Below are 12,773 nucleotides of genomic sequence, written 5' to 3' on the forward strand. Positions count from 1 at the left end.
CCATTTTGGAGAATCGATCAACGACCACCCAAATAACAGTGTTGCCACGGGAAGGGGGTAAATCAGTAATAAAATCCATACCAATCAGAGACCAAGGCTGTTCGGGGACAGGCAGAGGATGAAGAAAACCAGCGGGCTTCTGGCGAGGAGTCTTATCCCGGGCACAGATAGTGCAGGCTCGCACAAAGTCCACAACATCCGTCTCCAGAGTCGGCCACCAATAGAAGCGGGAGATGAGTTGCACAGATTTCTTGATACCCGCATGACCTGCGAGATGGGAGGAGTGACCCCATTTGAGGATTCCGAGGCGTTGGCGAGGAGAAACAAAGGTCTTTCCTGGAGGAGTCTGCCTGATGGAGGCAGGAGAAGTGGAGATCAGGCAGTCAGGTGGAATGATGTGTTGCGGAGAGAGTTCAACTTCTGAGGCATCCGAGGAACGAGAGAGAGCATCGGCCCTAATGTTCTTATCGGCAGGACGAAAGTGAATCTCAAAATTAAATCGGGCAAAGAACAGAGACCACCGGGCCTGGCGAGGATTCAGCCGTTGGGCAGACTGGAGGTAGGAGAGGTTCTTGTGGTCGGTGTAGATAATAACAGGAGAACTTGATCCCTCCAGCAGATGCCTCCATTCCTCAAGTGCTAATTTAATGGCTAGAAGCTCTCGATCCCCGATGGAGTAGTTCCTCTCCGCTGGAGAGAAGGTCCTAGAGAAAAAACCACAAGTGACAGCATGCCCGGAAGAATTTTTTTGTAGAAGAACAGCTCCAGCTCCCACTGAGGAGGCATCAACCTCCAATAGGAAGGGTTTGGAAGGGTCAGGTCTGGAGAGGACGGGAGCCGAAGAAAAGGCAGACTTGAGTCGTTTAAAGGCGTCTTCTGCTTGAGGAGGCCAGGACTTGGGATCAGCATTTTTTTTGGTTAAAGCCACGATAGGAGCCACAATGGTAGAAAAATGTGGAATAAATTGCCTGTAATAATTGGCGAACCCCAAAAAGCGTTGGATAGCACGGAGTCCGGAGGGGCGTGGCCAATCTAAGACGGCAGAGAGTTTGTCTGGATCCATCTGTAGTCCCTGGCCAGAGACCAAATATCCTAGAAAAGGAAGAGATTGGCATTCAAACAGACATTTCTCAATTTTGGCATAGAGTTGGTTGTCACGAAGTCTCTGAAGAACCATACGGACATGCTGGCGGTGTTCTTCTAGATTGGCAGAAAAAATTAGGATATCGTCCAGATATACAACAACACAGGAGTATAACAGATCACGAAAAATTTCATTGACAAAGTCTTGGAAGACGGCAGGGGCGTTGCACAGTCCAAAGGGCATGACCAGATACTCAAAGTGTCCATCTCTGGTGTTAAATGCCGTTTTCCACTCGTCCCCCTCTCTGATGCGAATGAGGTTATAGGCGCCTCTTAAGTCCAATTTAGTGAAGATGTGGGCACCTTGGAGGCGATCAAAGAGTTCAGAGATGAGGGGTAAGGGGTAGTGGTTCTTAACCGTGATTTTATTAAGACCGCGGTAGTCAATGCAAGGACGTAAGGAGCCATCTTTTTTGGACACAAAGAAAAATCCGGCTCCGGCAGGAGAGGAGGATTTACGGATAAAGCCCTTTTTTAGATTCTCCTGGACGTATTCGGACATGGCAAGAGTCTCTGGGGCAGAGAGAGGATAAATTCTGCCCCGGGGTGGAGTAGTGCCCGGGAGGAGGTCGATAGGGCAATCATAAGGCCTGTGAGGAGGTAGAGTCTCAGCTTGTTTTTTGCAGAAAACATCCGCGAAGTCCATATAGGCCTTAGGGAGACCGGTTACTGGAGGAACCACAGAGTTACGGCAAGGGTTACTGGGAACCGGTTTTAGACAGTTCTTGGAACAAGAGGACCCCCAACTCTTGATCTCCCCAGTGGACCAATCCAGGGTAGGGGAATGAAGTTGAAGCCAGGGAAGTCCAAGGAGAATTTCCGAGGTGCAATTGGGGAGGACCAAAAGTTCAATCCTCTCATGATGAGATCCGATGCTCATAAGAAGGGGCTCCGTGCGGAAACGTATGGTACAGTCCAATCTTTCATTATTTACACAATTGATGTAGAGGGGTCTGGCGAGACTGGTCACCGGGATGTTGAACCTGTTGACGAGAGAGGCCAAAATAAAATTTCCTGCAGATCCAGAGTCCAAGAAGGCCACTGTAGAGAAGGAGAAGGCAGAGGCAGACATCCGCACAGGCACAGTAAGACGTGGAGAAGCAGAGTAGACATCAAGGACTGTCTCACTTTTGTGCGGAGTCAGCGTACGTCTTTCCAGGCGGGGAGGACGGATAGGACAATCTCTCAGGAAGTGTTCGGTACTAGCACAGTACAGGCAGAGGTTCTCCATACGGCGTCGTGTCCTCTCTTGAGGTGTCAGGCGAGACCGGTCGACCTGCATAGCCTCCACGGCGGGAGGCACAGGAACAGATTGCAGGGGACCAGAGGAGAGAGGAGCCGAGGAGGAGAAACGCCTCGTGCGAACAGAGTCCATATCTTGGCGGAGTTCCTGACGCCTTTCGGAAAAACGCATGTCAATGCGAGTGGCAAGGTGAATGAGTTCATGTAGGTTAGCAGGGATTTCTCGTGCGGCCAGAACATCTTTAATGTTGCTGGATAGGCCTTTTTTAAAGGTCGCGCAGAGGGCCTCATTATTCCAGGACAATTCTGAAGCAAGAGTACGGAATTGTACGGCATACTCGCCAACGGAAGAATTACCCTGGACCAGGTTCAACAGGGCAGTCTCAGCAGAAGAGGCTCGGGCAGGTTCCTCAAAGACACTTCGGATTTCCGAGAAGAAGGAGTGTACAGAGGCAGTGACGGGGTCATTGCGGTCCCAGAGCGGTGTGGCCCATGACAGGGCTTTTCCGGACAGAAGGCTGACTACGAAAGCCACCTTAGACCTTTCAGTGGGAAACAGGTCCGACATCATCTCCAGATGCAGGGAACATTGGGAAAGAAAGCCACGGCAAAACTTAGAGTCCCCATCAAATTTATCCGGCAAGGATAAGCGTATCCCAGGAGCGGCCACTCGCTGCGGAGGAGGTGCAGGAGCTGGCGGAGGAGATGACTGCTGAAGCTGTGGTAGTAACTGTTGTAGCATAACGGTCAGTTGAGACAGCTGTTGGCCTTGTTGCGCTATCTGTTGTGACTGCTGGGCGACCACCGTGGTGAGGTCAGCGACAACTGGCAGAGGAACTTCAGCGGGATCCATGGCCGGATCTACTGTCACGATGCCGGCTGGCAGGTAGTGGATCCTCTGTGCCAGAGAGGGATTGGCGTGGACCGTGCTAGTGGACCGGTTCTAAGCCACTACTGGTTTTCACCAGAGCCCGCCGCAAAGCGGGATGGTCTTGCTGCGGCGGTAGTGACCAGGTCGTATCCACTAGCAACGGCTCACCTCTCTGACTGCTGAAGATAGGCGCGGTACAAGGGAGTAGGCAAAAGCAAGGTCGGACGTAGCAGAAGGTCGGGGCAGGCAGCAAGGATCGTAGTCAGGGGCAACGGCAGAAGGTCTGGAAACACAGGCAAGGAACACACAAGGAACGCTTTCACTGGCACTAAGGCAACAAGATCCGGCAAGGGAGTGCAGGGGAAGTGAGGTGATATAGGGAAGTGCACAGGTGAACACACTAATTGGAACCACTGCGCCAATCAGCGGCGCAGTGGCCCTTTAAATCGCAGAGACCCGGCGCGCGCGCGCCCTAGGGAGCGGGGCCGCGCGCGCCGGGACAGAACAGACGGAGAGCGAGTCAGGTAGGGGAGCCGGGGTGCGCATCGCGAGCGGGCGCTACCCGCATCGCGAATCGCATCCCGGCTGGCAGCGGAATCGCAGCGCCCCGGGTCAGAGGACGTGACCGGAGCGCTGCCGCGGGGAGAGTGAAGCGAGCGCTCCGGGGAGGAGCGGGGACCCGGAGCGCTCGGCGTAACAGTTATTTTGTCTTGCAGAAATAGGTTTCTAGATGAAGAACCGAGTTTCTATAGTCACAGCCAATTCATAATGGAAGTGGGGGACGGACATCTTTATCTAGTAGAATACATAATTAGAGGGCTGCAGGGTAAATGTATAATTCAAAGACACCTACCATGAGGCTATATAGCGTGTATTTAAATGTTTTTTTCTATACTGAGATGTGAGTGCTTAAAGGGATACTCCGCCCTTAGACATCTTATCCCCTATCCAAGGAGAGGGGATAAGATGTCTGATCGCAGGGGTCCCCACTGCTGGGGACCCCCACGATCTCTCCTGCAGCCCCCCCCGAGTCATAAGGGGGCGGGGCGTGACATCAAGAGGGGCAGAGCCATGATGTCACGAACCACCGGCCCCTGTCATCAGCCATGGAACAAACTTAGCTCCGGAGAGCTGATGACTCGGGGGGCTGCAGGAGAAATTGCGGGGGTCCCCTGCGATCAGACATCTTATCCTCTATCCTTGGGTAGGGGATAAGATGTCTAGGGGGGGAGTGCCCCTTTAAAGATACAGCTGAACTACTGAAGGATATCTATTAGGGGCTGTCATGGAGACCACATATGGATCTTACTGACTTTTATATTGTTAAGCATGTGCATAAATAATGATTCCCCATAAAAATGTATTCTTGTAATGTATACTGTCAGTCATTCGAGTATTTTAGGTCTACTTAAAGAGGACCTGGGGTCAGTACAAAAAAAAATCATGTTTTTTTTTAAATAGGTTTGTAGCCTTAAAGGGGTAAAGTGAAAAACAATGTCAGAACTGGTGTCAGAAAGTTAAGCAGATTTGTGAATTACTTCTGTTTAAAAATCTCAATCCTTTCAGTACTTATCAGCTGCTGTATGCTCCAGAGGAAGTTTTTTTTCTTTTTGAATTTCTTTTCTGTCTTGTCCACAGTGCTCTCTTCTGACACATGGTCTGTCTCAGGAACTGTCCAGAGCAGGAGCAAATCCCCTTAGCAACGGTTGACAAGTGCACGACCTCCACCCCAGCGAAGGTGCACAATTGCACTTGGGGTTTAGTTTCCTGCTATAGCCATGTCCATGCAAATATAACCCGGCAAGTGTCTTTTAAGGCTTATACCAATGCACTCTTTTATCTTATTGGGTAGCGTTGGGGGTTTCACCTGTGAGGCCTGTTATATCTAGACCAGCAAGGGTGGGGCTTGTAACCTGTCTCCCCCCTCCCATTGTATGTGTGCTGAGTTCACACTGGAGGTGACTGGGGAGCAGTCTGCAAGTTGGACCTTAGGCTGCTGTATATCTGGTTCCTGGTTCTATGCATCTGGCCAGGTAAAAAAGGTTAGTGGTTAGGTCCCGCATCACATGAGAAACCTTGGCGTGGTGTGCGGGCTCAGGTATGTCCTTCATATAAGGATATACTGGGTAATGTCTCATTTTTACATCAGTTTTGAGGATTAGCTAATATCATTGTATATATTTACCACAGGATTGAAACCCCACTCTTGTCCATAGGTGCGGGTCCTCTGCCCCATTGTATGTGTGCACAATTGCACTTGGGGTTGAGCACCTGTTATCACCTTGAGACTACGTTGTTTTGTTTCCCCATAGCAAACCTATTCTGCTCTGAACAATTCCTGACATGAACAGAGGTGTCATCAGAGAGCACTGTCAGAAAAGAAAATCAAAAGAAAAGAGCATCCAGCAGCTGAAAAGTACTGGAAAGATTAAGATTTTTAAAAAGAAGTAATTTACAAATCTGTTTAACTTTCTGGCACCAGTTGATTTAAAGGAAATTGTTTTGCACCAGAGTTCCCCTTTAAGTGACCTGATGCTCCCCTAAGCATTCCACCGGGTTCTGGTAGATCGCATTAACTTAAATGGGTCTGTCGGGGATCAAGTAGTTTGCCAAAGTTTATCAGAAGAAAAAAAAAGTGTCGTTTTGATACCGACGGAGCTCCTTTTAGTGGAGCCAAACAGCAATGTGAACCTAGTCTGAGCACATTGTTAGAAAATTAATGAAAGAGGGGAAAGACCAATGGATCATGGAAAGTACTGGGAAATAAACACCAGACCTTTATGTCCTGGAGGGCAAAATCAGACACCATATTAGGAGGCCCATTTTAATATTTTCTATGGGGTTCCATTTCTGTTCTTGCTTCTCTCTCAGACTCCATAGACTAGGGGGCAAATTCTGCTCCCTCTGTGCCTAAAATCTTCATACTCATGTTCAAACTCAGGCTTCCTCTTCGCCCTCAGCTACTATGATACAGAACTGTAACACTAGAGTATATTTTGAAGGGGTACTATGGGAATTTATATACTTTGAAGGTAGCAGTCTCACATAAAACACTTGTTATTTCCAGAAAATGTTACTTATTTTCTTTATAGCTGTATACGGCAACAAACAGATAACGACAAATTGGAAATGATTGCCGGGGTTCTCAGACTGCTACGCTGCGTAACAGACGCCTTACAGCGAAATTGTATTTCTAAAATCCAGACCTCGCCATCCGAAAAAACAAGAACCGCTGAGAACATATGTCCTGCAGGAATCCATGAACTACGTTACAGTTTAGTTTATGAACTTCATAACGCGTTTTGAACGCAAGAGGGAGAACAATAGTCTGCAGCCAAATCTGCCTTGGCCTAATAAAATAATGGAATAAAAGTAAAATAAAATTTGATCTTGTTCGTTTTTAATTTTATATGTTCGGCTCAGTCAAGGGTGCAAACAGAACAACAAAAATTGATTTATAAATTTGTGCAAGTCGCATTACTTCAACTCTTGCTTACATAACGTGCTGTATTTCCTTTTATTACTGTAAGAACTGGAGGATGGTAGAATGTATGTCTTGCAGCATCTGTGGGATTTATTTACCTGTGTACAGGGCTCAATTTTGATGAGGATAATGGGGGCAATTGCCCAATGGCTACCAAGGGCAGGGCTAGGATGAGAAGTAGGTAGAAAGGGCCCTATTTTCATTCTTCTGACTGGGAGCACATGGCAAGTATGTATTTTTGTCATTTGTTTACACTGGAGCCTTGCTCCGTGGCGGCCATTGCTGCAGTGGGGCCGTGTCTCTGGGGCCGTGGGGCCCAGAGCCTGGGGATAGGTCAGGCAGCATTGGGGATACCCTGCCACTGGGTTGTTCCCTCTATGGGCACTGGCATTGCTGATGTGGTAGTTTCCACCCAGCACAGCAGCATTTTATGCTAGGGACATTAGGGACGCACTATATACAGGTGGCCATGACATGGCTAGTGGACTTGCCCTTTATGATTAGAATGTCTCACTCAGAAGCTCAGGATCACCGTGCAAATAGATGTGCGACCATGTCTGTGTTTTTCTCTACTGAATTCACACTAGGCAGAGTTGAGTGGTTGCTAGGGGCACCATAGACCTTAAAAGGGTACTCCAGTAGAAAAAAAAATGTCATATCAATTGGCTCTAGAAAGTTAAACAGATTTGTAAATTACTTCTATTAAAAAAATCTTAACCCTTCCAGTACTTATCAGCTGCTGCATGCTCCAGAGGAAGTTGAGTTGTTCTTTTTCTGTCTGAGCAGTGCTCTTTGCTGCCACCTCTGTCCATGTCAGGAACTGTCCAGAGTAGGAGCAAATCCCCATAGCAAACCTCTCCTGCTCTGGACAGTTCCTGACACGGACAGAGGTGTCAGCAGAGAGCACTGTGTTCAGACTAGTAAAACAACTCAACTTCCTCTGTAGTATAGAGAAGCTGGTAAGTCCTGGAAGGATTAATATTTTTTTTAATAGAAGAAATTTACAAATCTATTTAACTTTCTGGCACCAGTTGATTTGAAAAAAATAGTTTTCCACTGGAGTACCCCTTTAAGACTGTGTTTCCCAGTGTGTCTCCAGCTGTTGCAAAACTACAACTTCCAGCATGCCCGGACAGCCTTCAGCTGTCCGGGCATGCTGGAAATTGTAGTTTTGCAACAGCTGGAGGCACCCTGGCAGGGAAACACTGCCTTAAGTAGTGCAATTTGTAGAAAAAAGTAGTAGCAATGACTGAAGCACAGCAGAGAAGCTGGGGTGGAGAGATATGGGAGGGGTGTACCTTAAATAAGAACTATATGGATTGTTGGGTAAGGGGAGAAACAAGGGAGCAATTGAATTAGTGACTGTCCATCCAACTGCAAAGACCAGGGATGATGAGATACACTCTGATACCCCGGCCTTGGGTTCCAAGAGAGCTTATCCCACCTGCACCTCCACCACGCAGTTCCCTCCAGTCCTTCCAGAAGATATTTTCCTAAGAATTGATGCATAATCCAACAATATGAAAGTTTCATAAGATCACAAAGCTAAATTAGAATACGGAACCTTCACGATTCAATCCCAACTTTATTTAGCTACTTGCAGGGGCCAAGTCCTGGGAAAAAAAAGTGTGGGAACCCAAGATTTCCACTTACGGGCCGGTCCTGCAGGACTCCTGCTAATAGGAACAGTGACTGAGATTTATGAAAACTTGTCCAGAGGTAAAGTTTAGAGATGAGCGAATCGAAGCTGACGAACCCGAATTCGTTACGAATTTCATGAAATATTCGATTTGCAACTAATATGAATATCGCCGCGATTCTATCACGCAAATCATTCATTAAACTCCATTTACTGCGGCCCAGGCTCCAGGGCATCTAAAATGGCAGATCCACATGTCAGTACATGGGGAAAGGAACACTGGGAAGGTGGGAAGGGAAGTAGGCGGGATGACCCTGAATCACATGCAGGATGCAGCCAATCAGCAGCCAGTCACCCCTGTGATGTCACAGCCCTATATATTCGGCAGCCATTTTACGGCTCATCATTTCATTCATTACACTGCATACAGATAGGATGGACATCGCTGTGTGTGTGTGTTACACAGAAAAGCTAATTCCAGCAGCGTTTCACCTCTTAGTCACATCAGCGTTCTGGTGGACATAGAGCAGTGTTTTTTTCACTGAAAAGGATTTTTACTGCAGCTGCAGCCATTGACCTCCCAGTCACTTTCTTCAGCATTGTATTATAGAGAGGGGCAGATAGCTGTGTGTTGCCTTATACATTTCAACAAGCTGCCTCAACTTCATAAACCTTAGCAGAGGAGGCAAGAATAATTTTTCAGCGCAATTCTGTGTCTTTGTTCCACAACAACTCATCTACCGGTTATACTAGTCTGTAGACAGTATAATACACAGCAGTCCATTCCTAATAGTCTTTGACAGAGGGAAATTTTGTGTTTAGTACACAGCTTTTTTGTGCTGCAGCACTGTTGTGTTCTGCTGGTGTTGTGCAAAAATACTTTTTTTTGTAAGCATACTGTAGTGCATTATTCTGCCCTCATAAGTGCATACCACATACGTATATCTAAGTAGTGTACTATTTTGTACCTGTTAATCTGTAAAGGGCCTAGATACTGTGAAAGGACAGCCAAAAGTAATCACCGGCTGGTGTTTTACTCCATTATGCTTATTAAGTGTACTGTAGCGCATTTTCTGCCCTCATTAGTGCATACCACATACCTACATCTAAGTAGTGTACTATTTTGTACCTGTTAATCTGTCAAGGGCCTACATACTGTGAAAGGATAGACAAAAGTAATCACCAGTTGCTATTTTACTCCAGTACGTTTATTAAGCATACTGTAGCGCATTTTCTGCCCTCAGAAGTGCATGCCACATACCTAACTCTAAGTAGTGTACTATTTTAAACCTGTTAATCTGTCAAGGGCTTAGATACTGTGAAAGTCCAGGCAAAAGTAATCACCAGCTGGTGTTTTACTAAAATAATTTTTTAAGCGTACTGTACCACATTTTCTGCCCTCATAAGTGCATACTACATACCTACATCTAAGTAGTGTACTATTTTGTACCTGTTAATCTGTCAAGGGCCTACATACTGTGAAAGGATAGCCTAAAGTAATCGCCAGCTGGTGTTTTACTCCAATATATTTATTAAGCCTACTGTAGCGCATTTTTCTTCCTTCATAAGTGCATACCACATACCTACCTCTAAGTAGTGTACTATTTTAAACCTGTTAATCTTTCAGGGACCTAGATACTGAGAAAGTCCAGGCAAAAGTACTCACCGCCTGGTGTTGTACTCATATACTTTTTTAAGTGTACTGTAGTGCATTTTTCTGCCCTCATAAGTACATACCACTTAGTAGTGTAGTAGCGTACTATTTTGTACCTCTTAATCTGTCAAAGGCCTAGATACTATGAAAGTCCAGGTAAAAGTACACACCTGCTGCTGTTCTAGACAAATACTGTTTTAAGGGTAGTGAAGCGTATTGTACTCCCCTCATATACGCACTAAGTATGTCATGCAGAGAAGTGCCAGGACGTGCACAGAGGAGTGACAGAGGCCTAAATTCATCAGCCAGAGGTTGCAGCAGACTAGAAGCGAGTGGCAGCAGGAGTTGCAGCGAGAGGCCTGAGCTCCCGGTATCAGCTAGCGGTTGTGTCTCGACCAGCAACCAATCTGCCGTCATCGATTGGTTAACACGGTCATCCACTTCATCACAAGTGACATCTGATACCCCCAGTCAACAGTCGGTGGGTTCCTTAGACACAACCCTCAGTTGGCATGGCCCGGGAGCAGTCCCTGTCCTCCCATTGCCTCTGTCCTATGCTGTTCCCTCTTCTAGAGAAGTATCTTATGCTGTGGGTTCAGCTCCACTATTCACTGAGGACGATCTAATAGAAGACAGTCAGCAGCTACTTCCCAGCCAACAAGTGGAGGAGACATCTGCCGCTTCTTCCGCTAGGCAGGCAAGTAGTGATGATGAGAGTGATGTGGGATGCGTTGTTGCCAGGGTTCAGGGTCGGAGGAGACCACCTGATTCGTGGCAGCCTACCTTGTTGGGAGGTAGTGGAACAGGGTTTCCTGGAGACGGCGGCAGTAGCAGTCAAGTAGTGCGGACTGTTGGTGGGAAAATCAGCTACTTCGCGGTGTTGCAGTTTTTCATCAAGCATCCGGAGGAAGTTCACATTAGTGTTGCTCGCAAATATTCGCAATGCGAATTTTATTCGCGAATATCGCATATTCGCGAATTCACGGATATTCGCGAATATAGCACTATATATTCGCAATTACGAATATTCTTTTTTTTTTTTCACAGTACACATCACAGTGATCATCCCTCTCTGCTTCCAGCTTGTGTGGTGTAAAGAAGGCTCTAATACTACTGTGTTAGACTGGCGTGCGAATTTTCGCATATGCGAAAATTAGCATATGCAAATTTTCGCATATTCGGATTTTCGCGTATGCGAATTTTTTCATATGGAGAGTGCCAAGCTGTAATTTCTTTGCAAAGAAGGCAGTACCAGCCCTGCACAATTTTGTGGAAGAGCAGGTGGTACAGTCCTTGATCCAAATTCGTCTTTTAATCTTAGGTATTGGGAAGCCCTATTGTCTCCTCATGCTGCCGCCAACTCCAGGCTGTGCCATTCAGACACTATATGGTCTCCTGATGCTTAAGCCAACTCCAGGCTGTGTCATTCAGCCAATATATGGTTTACTGATGCTGCTGGTCTTGGGTCTGGGCCTAAACATTTTTTATGGTAGCACTAGCTACTCTAAATCTTCATTTTAAATTTCAAAATTCGTCTTTTAATCTTAGTTATCGTGAAGCCCTAGCCCTAGTGTCTCCTCATGCTTCAGCAAACTCCAGGCTGTGTCATTTTTCAAAAGTTCGCTCATCTCTAGTAAAGTTGCCTATGGCAACCAATCAGATCACTTCTTTAATTTTTCAGAGGCCTTTTACAAAATGAAAGAAGCAAGCTGATTGGTTGCTATAGGCAACTGGGCAATTTTTCCTCTGCACAGGTTTTGATAAAACCTTCAGGAACTCAATTCCCATGCGTTCCTGCAGGACTTGAGCCCTAGCTACTTCCCTAAATTCTCATAGATATCCAGCTGCCTCTCCCACCTACTGTTCCTTCCTTCCCCTTGTAAATGGTAATCCCTTAAGCTAGGGCCCTCTCTCCCTCTATATCAGTCTGCAGCCCCCCTGTATTACATTCACTGTACCTGTGTTTGTGTTTTAAATTTTAAGCCTTGTCCTATGGTCCCAGGGCACTATATTAAAAAAATAAATACATGAATAATAATAATAATATTAATAATAAAAAAAATATAGTGCAAAATATTGTACTGACACATTAAAATAAAAAACAATGCATTTCAGACCTTAGTCCTTGACCCCAGCATATTTGTTATGCTGGTCATGTTATGCTCAAGATTTTGGCCTTATCTAGACCGTCAATTTTCATTTTCGTTTTTTTGTTTTGTTCTCTGCGCCCTTTAAGAGACATGACTCTTTTATTTTTCTATCCACAGACCTATGTTTCGCCCAACCAATCGCACTTTGCAATGACACCTTTCATTTTACCATAAAATGTACAGCAAAACACCATCCATGCTGTCCCGCCAACTTCACAGATGTACTGCAGAGAGGAACTCATTCTCACAGTAGGGGTGAGCATCATCTATATATTGAACTGAGCTAAAGGCTCTATTTATAGCAGAAGAGGCAATAATACAGCTTTTACTAAGATGTCGCACTAAAGGTTACAGCTTTATTCTGCTGACACTGCATAGAAAGCCATTGGATGGGCAGACATGGTTATTGCCATAGGAGATAAGGGGATAAGCAGCTGCTAGGTGTCTGGCAGTGCTTTTCTTTCGGTTGAGTGCATTCCATGACCTTAGGATTTAAATTGTTTTTAGTCATCATCTGCTCCTGTTTTCTATCTTTACGCCCCAGGTCAGCAATGCTGAATAGATGAAAACACAGTAATGTGCACAGAAAA

The 12,773-nt window shown here is 46.2% G+C and overlaps 2 long non-coding RNA genes across 2 annotated transcripts in view; one reads left to right on the forward strand and one right to left on the reverse strand.

Annotated features, from left to right (window-relative positions):
* LOC130273062 (uncharacterized) overlaps positions 1–6,622 on the forward strand; it is a 35,342-nt gene extending 28,720 nt beyond the window's left edge. Inside the window, exon 3 of the long non-coding RNA XR_008843858.1 lies at positions 6,349–6,622. This is a non-coding gene — a long non-coding RNA (uncharacterized LOC130273062). The remainder of the gene's footprint in view (positions 1–6,348) is intronic.
* LOC130273063 (uncharacterized) overlaps positions 1–12,773 on the reverse strand; it is a 224,993-nt gene that overhangs the window by 28,611 nt on the left and 183,609 nt on the right. The window lies entirely within an intron of this gene.

The sequence above is a fragment of the Hyla sarda genome, chromosome 5 (genome assembly GCF_029499605.1).
Source record: "Hyla sarda isolate aHylSar1 chromosome 5, aHylSar1.hap1, whole genome shotgun sequence".
Taxonomy (NCBI): Eukaryota; Metazoa; Chordata; class Amphibia; order Anura; family Hylidae; genus Hyla; species Hyla sarda.